This window comes from Ambystoma mexicanum, chromosome 6p (assembly GCF_040938575.1).
Source record: "Ambystoma mexicanum isolate Mex_15411 chromosome 6p, UKY_AmexF1_1, whole genome shotgun sequence".
NCBI lineage: Eukaryota > Metazoa > Chordata > Amphibia > Caudata > Ambystomatidae > Ambystoma > Ambystoma mexicanum.
This window is the reverse complement of record NC_090935.1, coordinates 1,256,268,649-1,256,289,626: the sequence shown is the minus strand read 5'-3', so window position 1 is coordinate 1,256,289,626 and position 20,978 is coordinate 1,256,268,649. Positions and strand designations below refer to the sequence as shown.

At 45.0% G+C, this 20,978-nt stretch overlaps 1 long non-coding RNA gene across 1 annotated transcript in view; it reads left to right on the top strand.

Annotated features, from left to right (window-relative positions):
* The window catches only part of LOC138510342 (uncharacterized), a 67,431-nt gene extending 47,719 nt beyond the window's left edge, over positions 1 to 19,712 (top strand). Inside the window, exons 2-3 of the long non-coding RNA XR_011280368.1 lie at positions 16,126 to 16,269; positions 19,668 to 19,712. This is a non-coding gene — a long non-coding RNA (uncharacterized lncRNA). The remainder of the gene's footprint in view (positions 1 to 16,125; positions 16,270 to 19,667) is intronic.
* The last annotated feature ends 1,266 nt before the right edge of the window (positions 19,713 to 20,978 follow it).

The window sequence follows — 20,978 nt, the reverse complement described above, 5'->3', positions numbered from 1 at the left end:
TTGTGTTCTGTAAAATTTAACCTTGTTATCCTTGCATCAATATCTCCTGGCCTATTTCCCTAGTGGGTTGTCTTTATTCTGGACTGTGCGTAAAGAGGGACTTGCCTTCACCTTTATCCACAAGTCAAGCACTTGGTGGTGGCTCTTGCCAAATACACATGTATTGCATACATCTCTGCCAGGATGCTCATAGCTAGATGAACTGGTGTATCCGACCCAGGCCTTTAAGACGAGGTAGCAATACTTAGAGATGGATGGTGATGCAGAATATAATCAAACATCAATAACCAAACTGACTCAGGAAGTTGGCAAAGTACATTTCTTTTAATGTCAATTATCTAAAACAGGGAGCACAACGGACATCATCTGACCTCGCACAAGCATTCTCAAACATAATATGAAAAAACAGCATTCTTATACTAAAAATTCATCATTACTGAAGTCAATCTACATGGCAAACTACAAAAACCTACTTGGGGATGTGATAGGTTTACAGGGAACATCTAGGTATACATTCCATACTGATCAGGGAAGGTGATTGGGTAACTAACATTAGGTGAGCAACTAAGCCCTGCCCTAGTGCAGGTAATTCTGAACATCGTCAAATACACAACATCCCATTGGTTATACAAACCATAGGGCCCTCTATAACGTGTCCCTCTATAATTGGTTGGCACCCTTCGACCTCCCTGTAATATTTCACATGCGTTAGCAGCACGCAGGCTGGCATCCAGGTGCTGTTGGGTTGGTCAAAACCATAGCTTCCCACCAATTAACCTGTCTTGCATCATCACTCTTGCAGTCTGACAGTCAATTAATGCTTTGAACTCAGCCTTGGAAATGTTCTCTGTGCTTGAGAATTTGAGGGAGTATAGGCATGCTCTGTCTTCTTGGTTTCAATACAACTAGTCCTAGTGTCTATTTTCATCCAACCAAGTGACTGCAGACCACGAATTTAAGGTTTTCTGTATTGAAAATGCTATTAAATGATAAATCTCTGATGGCTTCAATGTTCTTGCTCCTCACCTAAGACAGGAGTTTTGTTCTTTTCACGCTTTCTGTAACTATTGCTCGAACATTCAGGCCCACAGTGGCCTTGGCTTCTTGGTGTTGGGCCAGCCCAACCCTTTCTTTGATTCACCTCCATGGTTAAGCTTTCAATTTCTAACTGCGACACACTGAAAAATCCTTTCTGCTCACGGTGTCCAGCTCTGCTAAAATGCATTGTGGAATATCTGTAGTCTATATATTGCTATAAGTTGGCGCATTGCCGCAATTTATTCACTACATAGCCAGCCTTAAAAATATGTTTCCCTACTTGTGTTGCTGCAAATGTACAATTGTAAAATTACTTAATATCTTCTTCATTATTTCTGTAGCATGAACATTTTCATGTTGAGTCCGAAATGTTGCTCATCTTTAACACCTTCTCCTTTGCTTCTATAGATCATTTATGTTCTCTTGCCTCTGCATCTCTTCTGGGTGTTTCAATTCTGCTTCTCTGTGACGTCACCAATCTGCTCTTTTGCACGGTTTTCCCACTTCCTCTGGGATTTCATTCAGATGGCCATCATATTGTTCTGTATGCATGTAACGCTTTCTCAATGGGAACTTTACTTCCAAGACTCTCTTTGGTATAGGTATTCTCGCTGATACTGCACGTGTCTCACACTTTGGCTCCCAACAAATAGGCAGAATGGTGGAGGAGATTTGGGTGAGGGTACTTGGCTCCACCTCTACACTCCCCCCTCTGGGCGATTCATCGATCACTCTCTCATCAGCCAATCCTTGTTTGAATAAAGGCTTCTTTGGGACTCATATCTTTATGACTCCTTTCAGGCATCCTGCTGATTTCAAATGCTCATCAGTACTTCAGTACATAGGCATGCATTGTCCACTTGGACTGCAGTAGATCAATTTCCCCACATACTTCTGGTGGTTCTTCAGATACTGGCACTTCGTTCCCTCAGGTGCATGAATGCTGGCTTTCACGTAGACTCTGATTTCTTCATCTGTCAGCTCTTTAGTTTTCCATCCTGATTCAACATCAATCATGATCTTCATTCCTACAGCTTTCTTTGCAGTCTTCTTGCATTGTGCGATGATTATTGTCACAAATGAATTTAAGGGAGGAGGATTTCAATCCCCTCTCCCGAACCACAGAAGCCGAATGGATCGACCCCTCCCACCGTGGTTGGCACGGGCGCCTGGATGTTTGAAGTACAGGTAGCCACGTTGCAGCCAATGGGGGAAGAAGGAGTTAGGGAAAGTGGATGGACGAATAAAGGGAAGGAAAGGAAGACAACAAGACATAAACAGCAAAAACGACCCCTACAATTCCTGACTTGGTAGTGTAATACTCCTGCAACCTGACCTGACTCTTACTTCAGAAATTAGTAGAACATAACATAATTTTCATACAATACATGAAGCACTATACATGACCTCTTGCATGTTAGTAACCATGACTTAAAGACACAACAAACAGATAGCAAGCAGAGAACTCTGAGACACCCACATGCCTCAAAACATGGACTGACACAAAACCACTGTACATAGAACAGCGCTTTTCCCCATGTGGAGAAAGCAATATGACTGGAACATGCAGATTTAGCAGGTTTCTTGCCTCTATACCTAGAACATAGCTTTCAATTAGTGAAGAAATCACAACTAGGTGAATAAAGCCATGTGCCTGTGAAATAACCGGCGTTTAGTTGCCAAACCTCATAATCACATTAGATATAAACAAATAGAAGCACCCATGATAGCATTACGAGGGCACACTTAACTCATGGTCCGGACGTTCCCTTATTACGTCCGGACATTAATGAGTGAAGCATTTTCTTTCAATGAAAGTCACCGCCGCGGCCCGGTAGAATACCAAACACACATAAACACTTAACTGATGGTCCGGGCGTCTCCTGCGGCTGCCCCGGACCTGAAGTAATCGAGCAGGTAGCAATCGTTCACCGCCGTGGTACGGGGAATGCAAACGCCTTGGTGCATAGTCGGCGTTAGTTATTCAGCTCCCTCGCGCCTTCGCCTCACGTGTTGCTGCTCCGCTGCCCGTGCTCTCCAATATGAATCATCAGCAACTGAACAAGGGCGGGCAGCCGTTAAGAGCACATCCTCTAAGTGCAAAGTGCCTGCAGCTGGTTACCGGTGGGCCCAGGAAACTACACCAATTCCCCATGCCTGCTGGGAATTCTAGTCTATCTAGGCCGTACCCGCTTCCTCTTACACCACAACCCCTGATTCCTGACAATTATCCTGATCACACAAAATCCAAGCAATACCATCACTATCAGGGCTCCAAGGAACTTGAACATATTTGCCATCCATTCTGGAGCCCATGAGAATATCTCTGCAAACCAGCTATCATCAGCAATGTCTTCCACTTCATCTATCATCTGGACGTGTAACTTCATGAGCATCGATATGGCCTCTATCAAGGTGCCATTCTCGTCATCGTGAGAAGGTATGAATGTGCAACATGATTCTCCAATTTTGGCACAAATACCTCGATCCATAGCTATGATCATGTGTAAGACATATCTGTTCTGAGGAGTCATCAGGCTCTTAACTCTTCCTTGATAGCATTGAATCCCTTTATGGTACTGTTGATCGTCTGCAGGAGCTCCCATCTGGTTATTTGTAACCACTTAGTATTGGCATCCGTCATGAAGATTATCGTGAATACCGATTAAGTTTTGCTAAACAATCTATGTTCATATGGGATGGCATCAAAGGCTTGGCTGAGAAATAGTTCTCTCTCTTCATTTGATTCAAGAGTTCAGCAGCTCTCTTGTTTGTCAGGTGATCATCTGCTTTCAGGAACTCGCCAATGTCCAAGTCACTTCTAGGAATCACCCATGCTGGAACATGGACGTTTACTACAGAACATAGTCCTCCACAATCTTTGGGCTGCTTCATATAAGCTCTGGATCCACACGCCCAGTAGTGATCCATTACGACTGCTGTTCCAATGTTCATTCCTGGTACATCAAAGATTTGGCCACAATTCTGATTTTCTCCAAGTTTTCTTGTGCCATTATTTCTGAAACACAGCTTTGCACTTTCTAAAGGCACTATCTGCAAGGGCCCTCATTTATCTTTGGCCCATGTTAATATTTAAGCAAGTTTCAGCCATAAAGATTTGCATGCATTTTGTACAATGTCAATGGTTGGTTTGTAGTCTCCAATTATTACCTAAGCTCTGCAGTTTACTACTCCTTCTTCCCATCCATCTGGAGAAAGTACTGATCCCCAAATCTGCATTTGGCCTCTTTTCTTCCATCTTCGAATTTCTTCTGCAGATTTTCCTGGACTTTCAAGTCTTCTGTTCACTTCCCATCTGATTCCAGCTCCTTTTACTCCTGGCTGTTTGTATCTTATCAGGCGATTTTTTGTGTGTCTGCTCTCACTCTTGTCTTTGTATCTTGCACATAATCATCTTCATCTGGATCTGACCATTCTGTTGCCCATGCTAGATAGACTGTTCTTCCCATGAACTGACCTCTTGTTCTGCAGAGTGCAATGTGGGATAGACAGTGTGCTGCCTGAACATCTATTTCAATAGCTATGAATATCTTAGACTTCCCATACTATAAGGCAGCAGTGCGCTGCTTACATTGGGCGGGGGGCGCCGCCCCTCCCAGTCACAGAAGAAAAGAAGAGACAGTCTCTTAACCTACAGATTCATTTAAATTAATTAAACCTGTGCAGAGCGGCAGATTAATTATTTATTTATTAATCTGCCGCTCTGAACTGCAGCCTGGGCTGCTGACCTGGCCCAGGCCTGCTGCTGCGGCGCCACAGGGCACGTCCCGATTTAGTTACTTTTTCGGCATTGTAAAGTGTGTGGAGCTCATAGCTCCATGCACTTTACTTAACCATACGCCTATTGAAGCGGCTGGCGGGGTGCTGGAGGGGTGGCCCTGCAGTCTTGGTATTCTGCGCAAACAGCGCAGAGTCAGTGTCCTCTCCTCCTGAAACTGTTTGGGCAGGGCCATGATAGTGCTAGCATAGCAACAATAGATCATGGATTGTCATTGGCTGTTTGCCAGCCAATGACAGTCCGTGGGTGGAGTCGGGTCATGGGCACACCGTGCCTCGCCTTCTCTTCTCGTTCTTTCGTTCGGCCCTTGCTGTGGTGGTGGACTCGACGTGGACTTCTTCTTGACCAGCTCCAAGTAGTTACCAGGCCCATCCAGACCGGACGTGCTGCTGCCTGCCCTCCTGCTCCTAACTCCAGCCCAGTCAACAAAGACGGTAAGTAACTTGCTCAAAGCAAGTAATGTACATAATTTATTTTACCCTTTCTAGTTTGTGTATCATGTTGCTGCTTGTTGACTACTTGACTCTGTCCTGAATCCAGGCTGATTCAAATTGAATTGAATCATTAAATCGATTGAATAAGCACTGCGGGTGACCCGACTTGCCCGCAGCGCGTGTTCCTGCCTCCTGGACTTGACTTGTGGGCTGTGGCGCATGTTCAGGTGGCAGGCCGCAGGCCTACTACTACTACGGCCCGCCGCTCGGCTCGGCATTCACCAGGATTCCAATCCCGGCGGTGAAGGCTGAGCGGCAGGCAACGGGCTGGGCAGTGGCACGAGTGTGTGACTTGCCATTTTTGCCAATCACAATGATCCCACTTAAGTAAAAGTTACAGGCTGTAACTTTTTCTTAAGTGGGATTGTGTACAGGAACAGGTAACAGGCTTGAGCCGCTTGATTCAATCCTGCCTGATTAAATACGCGCTGCGGGCTGTGGACTTGTCCGCGGCGTGTGCTCCTTGAAGCTGGTGCCAGAGGCCAGCCCGGGAGAGGGCTTGTAGCTGCTGGTGCCTGGCATGGAATCTGAACTGGACTTTTGCTGAGTGTGCCAAGTGGGCTGCTCTGAGAGGGTGCTGGAGAAAGTAGTCATGGGCCAGTTGTGCATGGTGCTTGCAAGCGCAGTTAAGGGCAGGCTGGGTGAGCATGATGGTAGCCCTGTGTGCCTTATTGGAAGGAGCGCTGCATTGGGCCTCTGCAAGGAACTGACCGAGGGCTGCCCTGCATCATCTACTGGACCCTGGGAAGCAGCAGAAAGCAACGATAGCGGTGGAGCCAGGGCAGAAACGATGGCGAGGTAGAAGAACATAGTACTATGAGGCCGCTGTTTCCACATGTTCAATGGCTGTGATGTGATGGATGTTTATCACATGGTCAGTGTTTTACCCACTGTGGGGGAAACAAGAAGAGTTACTGTTTTGAGGAGGAATCCTAGTGAAGGTTAATGGTGTTAAAGGAAATAGCTTCGCTGTGGGCTCTCAGGTCATGCTTTTGCCATATTACTGAAGTCTTCCCCAACTGTGTTTATGGGTGCTAGTGTCAGGAACTGCGGGTGGAAGCTGTGGGAGCGCTGGAGGCATTAACTTTAGCTCTCCTACTGCTCTAGTCCTCATCCAATATGGCGGCGTCTAGTATATTACCAGACCCCGCCTCCGCGCTCATTGCGTTGTATCTGTTGTTCTTGGCACAACGCTCTGTGCGACTTAAACTTTAGTCCTCTTTCCTGTCAGTTTCGCCCTGACGTTCTTCCTTGTTTTTTTTGTGTGTATCTCTTATTCCTGCCTCCCTACCAAGGTTTGTTTCTTTCTGTCTTTCCGTACCTTTTTCTCTTTCGACGTCTTGCCGGCATTCCTACTATCCGCGTTCTGTTTGAACCCGGGTTTCTTCCGCTGTCTTGCGGTTCACTTCTAGTACTATTCCGGCATCTATCGCCGCTCATTTCTTACCCTCGTTTCCTGCTGTTCGCCTCCTTCTTTCAGCGGTCTCTGCTCTCTTTGCCTGGAGCACTCTTGCGCCAGGGATCCTTACGCGGACCTCCGCATCATTGGGTTTGGTGTTAGTTATTCCTTACCGCACCACTCACCTGCTTTTATTTCTCTGTGTTTTTTCCTGTTTCTATTTTTGAGGCAATTGCTTCCTATCCCAGGGAATAGCTGCTTAAACTTCCTGCTGCCACGTTTCAGTTCTAAGATCCCATTTACTCTGCACTCCGGAACGTTTAACTCCAATCAAGACTCTTGGACATCAGGGTTTTTTCCGCCACTTGGCTTTTTCCCTGCTTTGGGGCTGGGTCCCCGGGGTACCCCAAGGACAGGTTCCAGCTCTGCCAAGGTGGCCTCCGGGAGAGCCAGACCCTATTTACACGAACGGAAGGACCACAAGCCTAAAGAAAAGCCATATTTCGACAAGAAAAAGAAGAGCAAACCAACTGGTACTGTATCCGAGGACCTTACTTCAGTGGAATCAGGTGAGGAGGATTGGGAGGGTACACAGGGACCTGACAGCATACAACGCCCTAAGATACCCATGGCGTCCCTGGAACAGTATCAAGAACTGGTGGCTGCCATGCAGAACCTTACTGTTGAAGTACAGGCTTTACGTAATGAGAATATCGGCTTGAGGCAGCAGGTGGTGCTGCGCCGCGAGGACCAGGGGGACTTACCACTCATGGCTTTGTCCTTCGGTAAATACGACGGACATCCTGGGGGTCTGAAGGACTTCCTTGACGCCTGCCAGGTCCATTTCACTTTCAGACCTTATGCCTATGACACCGCTCGATCCAGAGTTGGATTCATCATCGCCAATCTTATGGGAAATGCTCTATCCTGGGCCACTCCCTTGGTCACCGGGAATGATCCCTCCTTAAACAACTTTGACCACTTTGTGGAATCGCTTAAAGCGCGATTCGACCGACCAGAAGTGCTGTACACCTCTCTGGAAGCGATACTCGATGTACGGCAGGGAACCACAGACCTACAGACGTACATATCCCTTTTTACGAGGCTGGCCGCTAAGTCCGACTGGCCGGACTCAGCTAAACAGACCATTTTCCGCCAGGGTCTCCAAGACGAGATTAAGGATGAACTAGCCAGAGTGGCCAGGCCGGCCTTCTTTCAGGATTTGGTAACATTGTCTTTACAGATTGAATATCGGATACTAGAACGTCGTCAGGAAAGAAGAAGAGGTCGCAGCGTTCCTCAGACATCCACACGGCCTTCCCAATCTCCATCACCTAGGAACACCTATTTTACGGAATAGCCAATGCAGATTGGATCCATGCGAGGACCGTTAACCCAGGAAGAGAGAAGACGACGTCGTGAAGCTGGGTTATGTATGTATTGTGGTTCGTCCAAACATCTCTTAAGGAACTGTCCAGAAGTACCACCCAGGAGGAAGGAAAACTCCAGCCCCCGTTCTTACGCAAGGGAAGTATCGGGGGAGCCACCTGCCACCCTTGCAACTTTTCCAGACCAATAGAGGATTCAGACGACAATCAACTCATGGTATTCAGAGTACACCTTTGGCTATCTGATTCAGGACCCATAGAGGTTTTGGCTATGCTGGACTGCGGTGCAGCGGGTAACTTTATTGACTTAAATTGGGCCAAGAAGAAGATGGTACCCTCAAGACCTAAGCCAAGACCCATACCAGTCGAAGGAGTGGATGGTACACCTTTGTCTTCAGGTCCCATAATCAACAAGACTATTCCATTGAGGATGAAACTGGGAGATCATCAAGAGTATATGGTTTTCGATCTTATCAGGGCAGCTCACTTCCCCCTGGTTATCGGGATACCTTGGTTGAGACGGCATAACCCCACCATCGACTGGACGTCCAACAGAGTGAGTTTTAACTCATCATACTGCGAATATAACTGCATGAAACTTCCTGTCAAAAGATCCTATGAAGAAGAGACCAACACCATTCGAACAGTGACCGTGTCTTCTGTTCCGCTCCAATACCGGGAATATGCTGAGGTGTTCCTAGATGCACTGCCAAGAATCTTACCCCCTCATAGGAATGAAGATTGTTCCATAGACCTTACGCCGGAAGCAGTGGTGCCTTTTGGTCGCATGTATCCATTATCCATGCCAGAAAAACGTGCTCTCAAAGACTACCTGGATGCTAATTTACAAAACGGACTTATCCAAGAATCCAATTCTTCTTGTGGGGCTTCCTTGTTCTTTATCCCAAAGAAAGACACCTCTAAACTACGACCATGCATAGACTACAGGGGCCTAAATCAAGTCACCATTCGTGACAGATACCCTATGCCATTGATACGAGAGGTCCTGGAGGCAGTCCAGGGGGCTGTCTATTTTACCAAGCTTGATTTAAGAGGTGCATACCATCTTTTGAGGATACGAAAGGGCGACGAATGGAAGACTGCCTTTCGTACCCCTTTGGGGCTCTTTGAATATAGGGTGATGCCCTTTGGGCTGGTAAATGCACCAGCTAAATTCCAACGGTTCATGGATAAGATATTTTCGGACATACTGTTTCGGTCTGTGGTCGTCTACCTAGACGATATATTGGTATTTTCTCGCACTTTACAAGACCACCGCCGACTTGTCAAGGAGGTACTACATCGTCTACAAATACATCAACTGCTGGTCAAACCAGAGAAGTGTGAGTTCGAGGTGACCACTATATCCTACTTAGGTTTGATCCTATCTAAGGACGGCATCGAGATGGACCCAAGGAAGATAAAGGACATAGTGGAATGGAAGGAACCCTCGAACGTCAAAGAAGTACAAAGGTTTCTTGGGTTGGCAAATTTTTCCAACATAGTGTTACCCATCACATCTCTTCTAAAAAAGGGAGTCAAATTCATCTTTGACATAAGACCCAGAGAAGCCTTTCAACTACTAAAGGATTTGTTTATTTCAGCTCCCATTCTCGTCCAACCAGATCAGGCTAAACAGTTCATCTTGGAAACAGACGCTTCCATTGGGGCAGTAGGGGCCATTCTACTCCAGAAGGCAGATGATGGGGAAGAACACCCGGTTGCCTACTACTCTAAAACGTTGACCAGCAGTGAACGAAACTATTCTGTCCTTGAGAGAGAACTGTTGGCTATCAAGTTAGCTTGTCAAGAATGGCGCCATCTCCTGCAAGGTGCGGCCCATAGCTTCCTAATCCGCACCGACCACCGCAACCTACAAGTCCTTCAACAGATGGAATGCACAAATGCCCGTCATGCCAGGTGGGCCTACTTCTTCTTACAATTTGACTTTATAATTACTCACATTCCAGGTTCGGAGAACCATAAGGCTGATGCTTTGTCCCGCAGATACGGGAACAACTCAGGGGACGATAAGAATCACGAACTGGTGTTTCCGGACCTTAAGATAGTTGCAGCAGCCTCCCTTTTTCTTCAAGATCTGATCCCAGGTTATAATGTGCAAGCCGGATTACCCTCTACTGCTACTCAGGCTAGTGATGGTCTCTTTTACCATGGTTCTGCTCTCTTTATTCCCACTAAGCCGTTACAGAGACAGGTGCTTTCCTGGTGTCACAATGCCCCCCTGGTAGGCCACCTTGGAATCAGGAAGACATACAAGCTACTTCTCAGGGGTTTCTGGTGGCCCACCCTTAGGAAGGACGTACAGGAATACGTATCCTCTTGCCCTGTTTGCGCATCTAGCAAGTACCAAACGGGGAAACCGGTTGGATTATTGCAACAGCCACAGTTGCCAGAACGTCCGTGGGAGCAAGTTTCCACAGACTTCATTGTTGACCTCCCCAGATCATATGGTAAGACCGTAATCATGGTTACGGTAGATTCCTACAGTAAACTAGCTCATTTCTCCGCCTTCTCCCATATACCGACAGCACCAGAAACCGCAGCCACTTTCCTCTGTGACGTGGTTCGTCTTCATGGTTTACCCAGGACCATTGTATCGGATCGAGGTTCTCGGTTCACCTCCAGGTTCTGGTCAGCGCTCTGTCAATCATTGGGTATTCACAGGGCTCTTTCTTCAGGATACCATCCCCAGAGTAACGGGCAGACAGAAAGGCTTAATGCAAGCCTCGAACAGTACCTAAGATGCTTTTGTAGCCCCCAGCAGGACGAATGGTTTCGATTCCTTCCACAGGCAGAATTCGCCTATAACAATTCCTTCCATACAACCATCCAGATGAGCCCTTTCTACTGTACCTATGGCTATCATCCTCAACACCTACCTTGGAATAATAGACCTTCAACCGATGTACCTGCCCTAGACAGTATTCTAAAGGACCTACATGAAGTACATACCTTAGCCAAGAAGGCACACGAAACCAGTCAACAATCACAAAAGAGGTGGGCCGACAAGGGCCAACGTAACAACCCAGACTGGAAGGCAGGTCAGTTAGGCTGGTTGTCTACCAAGTTCCTGCCAAAATGGGTTCACACTGGTAAATTCTCTTCAAGATATTTGGGTCCCTTTCCCGTCCTGTCCAGAATCAATCCGGTGGCCTATAAGCTTAAGTTACCCAAATATCTCCAGAGGGTTCATCCAGTTTTCCACACCTCCCTCCTGAAACTGCACAAGGAAGACCCTTTCCAGAGACGGTTTCTTAGAGTGCAAACTCCTGTAGCTCCAGTTCCTGATGAGTATGAGGTTTCCTACCTGGTTGATTCACGATATCGTAAGGGCAGGGTACAATACCTGGTGCATTGGAAGGGCTACCCTGTAGAAGAGAGGTCCTGGGAACCAAGCTCCCATATTCATGCCCCCCGATTGCTAAGAAGGTTCCATCAACGTCATCCCGGGAAGCCGGGGGGGGGTTCCGAGGAGACGGGGGTATACTGTCAGGAACTGCGGGTGGAAGCTGTGGGAGCGCTGGAGGCATTAACTTTAGCTCTCCTACCGCTCTAGTCCTCATCCAATATGGCAGCGTCTAGTATATTACCAGACCCCGCCCCCGCGCTCATTGCGTTGTATCTGTTGTTCTTGGCACAACGCTCTGTGCGACTTAAACTTTAGTCCTCTTTCCTGTCAGTTTCGCCCTGACGTTCTTCCTTGTTTTTTTTTTGTGTGTATCTCTTATTCCTGCCTCCCTACCAAGGTTTGTTTCTTTCTGTCTTTCCGTACCTTTTTCTCTTTCGACGTCTTGCCGGCATTCCTACTATCCGCGTTCTGTTTGAACCCGGGTTTCTTCCGCTGTCTTGCGGTTCACTTCTAGTACTATTCCGGCATCTATCGCCGCTCATTTCTTACCCTCGTTTCCTGCTGTTCGCCTCCTTCTTTCAGCGGTCTCCGCTCTCTTTGCCTGGAGCACACTTGCGCCAGGGATCCTTACGCGGACCTCCGCATCATTGGGTTTGGTGTTAGTTATTCCTTACCGCACCACTCACCTGCTTTTATTTCTCTGTGTTTTTTCCTGTTTCTATTTTTGAGGCGATTGCTTCCTATCCCAGGGAATAGCTGCTTAAACTTCCTGCTGCCACGTTTCAGTTCTAAGATCCCATTTACTCTGCACTCCGGAACGTTTAACTCCAATCAAGGCTCTTGGACATCAGGGTTTTTTCCGCCACTTGGCTTTTTCCCTGCTGTGGGGCTGGCTCCCCGGGGTACCCCAAGGACAGGTTCCAGCTCTGCCAAGGTGGCCTCCGGGGGAGCCAGCAATGCAAAAGCAGAAAGATGCAGGAAAACTCTATCCTCTGGACCAGAGTATTATCGTAAAACGAGAAACTGAAGAGATATCCAGAGAGCAAAACACTATTACTTACAAAAGTATCAAATTATTTTATTTATCATGATACAAAAATTTGAACAAGTCAATTAATGGCATTCTACTTTGTAGAGCATCAATAAATCACGTAACACACCAGCATAGATGAACAAATAACTGTGACTAAAATACATCCATCTCAACAAACATTCATAGTGCAGCATCCAAACCATACATCATACATAGTGACATTCAACCAACCAACAATGGCTAAAAAGATAACTAAATTAATTAACATTATTTGCCAATTGGGAGTGGGACAAACATTCATCACATCCCATTTGATTATTTTAATGTTTACAAATATATTAAACAAACAGCAATAGAATTCATTAAAAACAATCTATCACAAGGGCGGATCTGTGAGGAGAAGTGTTATGTAGATCACATCCCTAAAAGAATGAACTCAACCGGTTTCGACGTAGAGTGTGTAGTAAACAACGTCTTCATCAGGAGATACAAAGCGAGAAGCTTATATAAGTAGCCAATAATATGCAAAATGCCAAAGATGGATCGTATGCTGGAATCGTATCGCCAATGGAGTTGTGACTGTAGTTAACATGACACTGCTCTCAGTAGCCCCCTTCAAAGATTATGGTACGATGGCTTTCTGGAGGGTGATGCAACGAAGCAAATCGTGTCAGCAGATGTGCGCCTAGTGTATTGAAGTTAACACCCGGATTGGCGTGGGCGGCTGGAGTTACTGAGCACAGCCTAGCCGTAAATCTCAATGACCATGCTACATCGGCCGTGTGCAAGCAGCCGACTCCGGGGGAGCCAGACCCTATTTACACGAACGGAAGGACCACAAGCCTAAAGAAAAGCCATATTTCGACAAGAAAAAGAAGAGCAAACCATCTGGTACTGTATCCGAGGACCTTACTTCAGTGGAATCAGGTGAGGAGGATTGGGAGGGTACACAGGGACCTGACAGCTAGTGCTGCAATAACTGTGTCGGGTTCTCCCACCTTTAGTGGGAGTGGTAAGTGGGATGGTCTTGTTGATAATGTGGCTGCAAACGTTCCTGCAGAAGAGATCGGCAAGGACAATTGGTCCAATATGATGAACATGGCAGAGCACTGGAAAAGGGTGAATGAGCCATTAGTAGCGGTGGGTTTCTCAGATTTTGAGGGCAGACCCAAGTCTCGGGATGGAAGATGCTGGGCCTTGACGGGTGGCCTCGAGCAAGCCACCAAGCAAGCCCAGATTTGCTGCACTTAATTGTGGACATTAGGTAATTAGCATTTCGCAGATTTGGGATGGAAAAGTTGTTAGTAAAATATTAATTTGTTTGGAGTGGTCAACTCTATAGCATGGTTAGAAAAAGAGATCATCTCATGGAACAATGCAGGCTATATTGTTGTGATTGAATGTTATTTGATATGATATGATAGGTTATTTATAACGCGCTTAATACCCAAGGTTTCTAAGCGCGGAGTGGATTCGGGGATCGAAGTGTGTTGCTCCGTATTGTCTTGCTTCCAAGGTGAGCACGTTGCCCCTCAGCTATCCTCCCGAGACAATTTGCCAATTTTGACTGAAACAAGTTAGCCTGTGTTCACCTAAGTGTGGTGTGTGATGCGTAGTGGCTGGGAGTCTAGGAATGTCATCTGTATATTGCATTATTGTAGGAAAAACATGGTCCTTCTACCACAGCACCGCTATGAGTTTGTTTTCTGGTCACCTTATAGACCAACGCATCACCCCTTGTAATTATGGACCTTTCAGCAAGAAGCAGACGTCCGGCCGATGTAGACAAAGATATGCTCACTTTATTAATTATTATCTTTATGTAAAGTAAATGTACGTAGGGAGACAGCACCCTGATAACTTCTGCACAAATCCTGGGGCGTCGTTTTGCTTCCCATCGCACAATGGAGACATATTTACTACCTCTCCCAAACTGCTGCACCCCCCATTGTTTTGTAGGGATAAGGAATGCAACCCAACTCAAGAGGGGAATTCCAATGAAAAGTGTTCTCCCAGCAATAGATGTTCTGGTATGTGACTCCCTCTGGCCCATCCTATATGTCTTTCAGATGTGTACATTCGAGTTATTATTATTTATTATTAGAGTATTTATTGAACGCTGACCTAGCTTCAGGAAGCAGCAGAGTGATTTACATTCATAGGGGTAAGACCACTGTAATGGAAGCAGAATAATAGGGAGTGGTGCTGGTGCACACTTGGCACAAGCAACCAATGAAGGAGACACTTGGGAGCAGATAGGTCTCAGGTAGGGTGGCAGTTCAGGGTATGTGGACCGAGAGGACATTTACAAACGCTTTCCACTACTTCCAGTTTAGTGACAAGGTTTTGGGGAAATTGTACTCTGAAGGGATAACAGTGGTTATTCTGTCGGGGGTTTAGTGAATAGCATATTTACTATTTGGGTAAATATTGATAACTTGACCAAGTATTCACCTGTGCACTGATAACTGAAGTTTGATGGATAACATATTTTAAAAGATAATGTCCGCACGTGTGGATTTTACACCCATGGTTGTTATAGTCCTCTGCTTTTATCAGTACAGCTTAAGTTATTAAAGCATTTGAGACAGTAAATGTTATATTATTAACAGATAGCTGTTTCGCTTCAATTTGTGAAAGGCCAGTTTCTAAACTAAAAGTACTTTCAAATGTATTAGAATTCGCCAAATGTAATCTTCAACTATTCTGCTTCCACTAAGTATTTGGCCAAAGGAAACTGTGTGAGTTCTGACTGACCTTTGGATGAATTCCCATCAATCGCGGAACTCCTGAATTGACTATTAGCACCCGGAGCCAATCAGGTTGCTCAGATCGCTGGCTGAATCCTGTGATCCATACCCACATTCTGAGCAACCTTGAGGCTGCTCGCTACCGCACTGCCTTTTTCCACACATCTTGCTGCTTCCCCATCCCTCCTGTACCTAGTCATTCACCCCCACAACTCCCCGCACCACATCCCAAGCCACATGGAGCCCTGCCTTCCATCTCCAGAATCAATGCGCTGATACAAATGTATGGGCTTGGAACCAATAAATGGATATAAAGAGTTACAATGGTGTAAACTAAATGAGACCATACAACAAACACATTACCAGTCACCAGCTTCCTCTTCAAGCACACATTCTAAAATATTAATTGGGAGTCACTTGCCAATTGTGTTGTTCTCTTATACTGCGTATGTAACATTGTGCAATGTTTGCTGATCTGGCCTATGTCTGACCTGTTGCGAGGTGGTCATCCCATGTTAACTTGCTTTAAGTTATGTTGTGTTTATAAGACCAATGATGTCCTAGATTATGTTATGTTTGGCGTGTTAAAATGTATTAGGTTATCTATTTGATGTCATGTTGTGCTATGTTTGTTATACTAGGTTGTTTGTTTGGTCATGTTAAGTCACACCCTGTCACGTTAAGTTATGTGTCTAAGCTCTCATAGCTTTTCGAACGGGGTATCCATTCCAAAGCGTGGCGGGGTGTTCTGTGACAATGTTAACTCTCTCCTTCACGCCTGAAACCATTCTCAAACTACTGCTTTCAGCCTATGGTGCCCTTTCTCAGATCAGTCTCTTGATTTCTCTTTACAGACCATCCAAAACATCTTCTGTGAACAAATCCAAACAGTCTGGGTTAATTGAATAACCAAAAACATTAGACTTCAACCTACAAAGTGTACCTTCCAGAATCCAGATAGTTAATTGCAGTTACCAGAATCCAGAACGACAAGCCAGGTGAGCTACCACAAGTTTTATGTAGGGTTGGATGCGCAGCTTTAAAAAAAAAAAAAAAGAAGCCCATGTTTGGTGGTGGGGAAAATCAGTTGAACAGTACAGAGTAAATAATGTTATCTATGGTTAGCTGAGAGGCTGGCATCCATGGAAGACACATAATGTGAAAAAAACCTTTGAAACCTCAGAATGCCTTCTTTGTTTCCCATTACTCCCAGTGCTTTGGAGGGGTAGGGCGATGCAGTCGGAAAAATCAAAGTGCATTTCTCCCCACATTGTAAAAATAATGTTTTGTAAAAAGGATTTTTTAGAACAGTATTAACAGAACAAACTTGCCTCATTCCCCCAACAAGCACAAATGCACAAATACTGGCTAAGTCACAGTTGCTAATGGGCATGTATGTTAACTCCTGCAAATAACATCTGCAATTATACCCAACCAACTGAGCTGTACTGGTCAATGATAAGTACAGCTGAGTTGGATATTTAATTGCAGGTGTTATCTGCACCTAGTACCGACAAATTATACTTCTGTGTTATGAAAGAGCATATCTCAACAATTACTACATGATCCCATATGAATATGTACATAATATCTTGCTTATTAATAGGTGTCACTCTTGCTGAAAATGAATTTGGTGGATCAATTGCTCACAAAACCATTTTCCGGACTCATGCACAGCGAAAAACTGGAGGTGAAACGACTAGGGCCTGATCGGCCAGATTTAAAAACTGAACAATCCGGGGAAAGGCCTACACACGCACATTTTCCATGGTATGGTATGAAAAGAAGACATGGCTCACTGGTAGTGTTGCTAAGCACTCTTTGTTCTGCTTCCCCTGCCTGCTGTTTGGAGGTGAAACGGCATGGACGAAAACAGGAGTCACTGACTTAAAGCATTTGTCAGAAAAAAGCATGAATCGTGCAAATCTCATATTGAGAATATATCACAGCTGCGCATGTTAGGAAGCGTAAACATTGCAACACAGTTGGACGATGCCTATCGGCGGAGCGTGATGAAGCATAATGAGGATGTGGATAAAAACCGATAAATCTTGTCCAAGTTAATCGACTGTATGCGTTTTTGTGGTGCGTTTGAATTGGCTTTACGTGGCCATGATGAAACTGAAGATTCTTTGAATCCTGGTGTACTCAGAGGCCTGGTGGATTTGGTGATAAGCATAGACAGTGCAATAGAACTGCATTCAAAGAATGCAACAGTATTCAAGGGCACTTCAAAAACAATTCAGAATGAGCTGCTGGACTGCATGCTCACGGCCACCAGAGAGATCATTGTAGAGCAGTTAAAACTCACAGATTATGTGGCTATCCAGGCAGACGATACAAGTGATGTTTCCATTAAGACCTAGTCTGTGCTAGTCTATCGCTACATTGATGAATGTTACAGAATTGTTGAAAGGTTTTATGGATTTACTCATCTGAAAGACTAGTGCGCAGACCATTGCTACTGCCATAATGGAAACATTGGACAAAGTATTCCCTGAAGATTGCCACAAAAAAGTAATTGTGCAAACATATGATGGTGCAAGTGTAATGAGGGGGATGTCTGGTGGAGTCCAAAAGAAAGTAGTTGAAGTGTATGCAAATGCCCATTATATACATTGCTATGCACACCAGTTTAACATCATCATGGAACAAGCTGTTTCCAAAATCTAAGAAGCTCGAATTTTCTTTAGTGATATCACTGGCTTCTGTACTTTTTTTTCTCGATCTCCAAAAAGAACTGAAGTTTTAGATGAGGTACGGGATAAAAGACTTCCAAGACCAACTCACACTCGCTGGAGCTACCATATTCGGGTAGTAGAAACCATATATCAGCATAGGGAAGCACTCAGTAGATGCTTTGCGATCATTGAAAAACTGGATGATTTTGAGGGGGCTACTGTACATGAGGCCCGGGGATTCATTCGAACTCTGAAAGAGAAGGAGTTCCTTTTCTTCCTTTTTTGTTCAATGACATAATGCCCCATGCTGACATTCTATATAACCAGCTTCAGAAGCGAGACATTGGGCCTCATTACGAGGTAGGCGGTAAGGGGTTACCGGCACTGGTAAGGGCACCGGTGCCGGTAATCACTTATCGCTCTACTACGAGTTCCATTTGCGGGTCCTTCCCTAACACCTGGTTTTACCAGGCGTTAAGGACGGGACCCGCAAAGGGATACCGGGGTCAATAACGGTAACGCAATTTGCGGTACCGTTATTGCCACCTTCCCCCTTCCCATTGAGCCCTATGGGGGCTCAAATGGGAATGGGGAATGGCTCTGGTGAAAAAAAGAAATACTGGTCCCCCCGACCTCGGAATGGACCGGTAATTGCTCCATCCACCAGACCGGAGTCGGTACGATTTTGGAGGCAGCCATGGCGCCAATGGCATCATGGCTACCTCCAACCTCGTAATGAGGCCCATTGACTCTGTGTATGTGCAGAAAGCTACTGCTACTTTTATCAAGTGCATTGGCAGAGTACATAAAAAGCACTGACAATTTGGAAGCAAAACCTCCATCAGAGGCAACTTTTGCAAGTCGCAATATACATATTACCACTTTGAATCGTTTGACAAAAGAAGTATGTGATGTGATATAGTTACACAAGCCCAAGAATGCTTTGCATTTACTCAACACTTGGAGGGGGCCAATTTGTTGCAGAGTGACCTATTTCAAACGCATTGTGACAGTCTTTCCAAGCAACTGTCCAAGCGTACCCCATGTTAAACAAGGAAAGACTGTGCACTAAGCCTTCAATTGTTTATGAGAGACCAGAATTCTCTATTGCGAGTGGGGTAATCTCTTTATTAAAATTGTTAATTGAAAACAATCTCAAAGAATCTTTTTGTGAGACAATGCAGTTATTAAAAATTCTGATCACTACACCCATGACAATAGCTGAGTCTGAGCCCTGTTTCTCCACCCTGAAGCGAGTGAAAGCATTCTTGAGAAACAGAATGACTGAGGATCGTCTGAATGCTTTGGCCGTGCTGTCCATGGAAAAAGAACTCATTCAAGAGATACCTGACTTCAATACACGGACTATTGATAAATTTGCCTTTCTGAAAAATAGACGTGCACAATTTGCATACAAACTTTCAAAATGATTACTGATGAATGTTCTGTATTTGCAGTTATTTTGTGGGTTACCTTGAATTCTTTGTTTCAATGGCCTAACATGTTAGGATTTTGTGTAAGGTTGCTATTTGAAAGAACAGTGAGAAATGTGAAGTTTCTTTGTTTGTTGATGAGATTATGATGTTATGGTTGTTGCTTGATAATAAAGCACTGAAAATAATAAACTTAGTAAACTATTTCTGTTGCATTTTTCTCCATGCAATATGTATGTGCTACTTGTGTGACCTGTGCATTCCACGTGGTTCAACTTTCAGCAACTGAAGCAATGGCCACTCAGCGAGGCAGACAGCAATTAGAGGTAGGACAAATGTTGCATTCATTAAGTTGTTAAAAACGAAAAAGTTATATTTTAGCTTAGTTTCTCCCTTTTCAGAAAATGCCTAAAATCCCACCTTAGTAAGAGGATGAAGACATATGAAAGCCAGTAACAGCATGACAAACATATATGTTTCCATCATTACTGACTATATAATGAATTTCTTTATGCATACACCATAGTACTAGCTATTCCCAATACAAGCTGCTGTAAAATACACCATCACACTTGCACACGTAAGAATAATGTACCACCATTAGTATGTAAAACCTTATGCTTTTTGTCATATTTCGGTGGGTTTTTTTGACAGTAAATTGCACATTTTGGAGGCCATTTTTCAAAAAGTTGTGCGGGGGATAACTCCCCTCCCCGCATCCACTCTGGGTGGTGTAGGCTCGCGCGCTGCCCGCACTCGTTCAGAAATTGCCCTGGGGAAATATACGCTCCACCAGGTTTCAAACTCACCAGCCGCCACTGTAAGGCGGGAGTGCACATACATAGCATTCCTCCTCAGAAATCTGTTTGCCTACTTCTTTCATGTGCTGATACCACATATCATTCCCCAAATGTGCTGTGCTATCTAGATAATCATTCAAGTCATGACCATCCTCCCTTGTATTTCTCTTAGGATCTCCATCTGGTCTCACGAGCATTTATAATCATTTCATGAAGCATGTCAGCATTTTCTCTCACTGGATGAATCATAGAGACATTTGTCAGTGGAACTGGTGCGATTACATGTGCTGTTGGGGTAGGATCAGTCACAAAATGTGTCTTTCTTTTGGCATAATAAGAGGGCAACCAAATATCATGGCAACGTGCAACACTGTCCTCCCTCCACAGGGAAGATTAGACTTATCTGTCCCAGGACTGGGCTCTTTCATAAGCGCTGCTGGAGTAGGGACAATTACATAAAGTCTCGGCTGTCTTATAATTGCCACATCTATACCCTCCCGCTGCATAGGAAGATACATAGGAACTACTGCTTTGTTTGGATCCACATAATAGACAGTACGTACTGTGAGAGAAAGTAGAATAATAATAAATATGATAGGTCCACCGGATACAACAATAACTTCTTTCACATCGTGCTGCTCTCTTATTGTTTGCCACATTGTTGTTGCTATCAGTGTTGCCCATAATTGCTTATTATTATGTTTAAGGAAGGAAAAAACAAACTTTAATCAGGCAATCTCACAAAATATTCTGGCAGTTGCTGGATCTGTTCCACAAGTTCCACGAGCAGCTG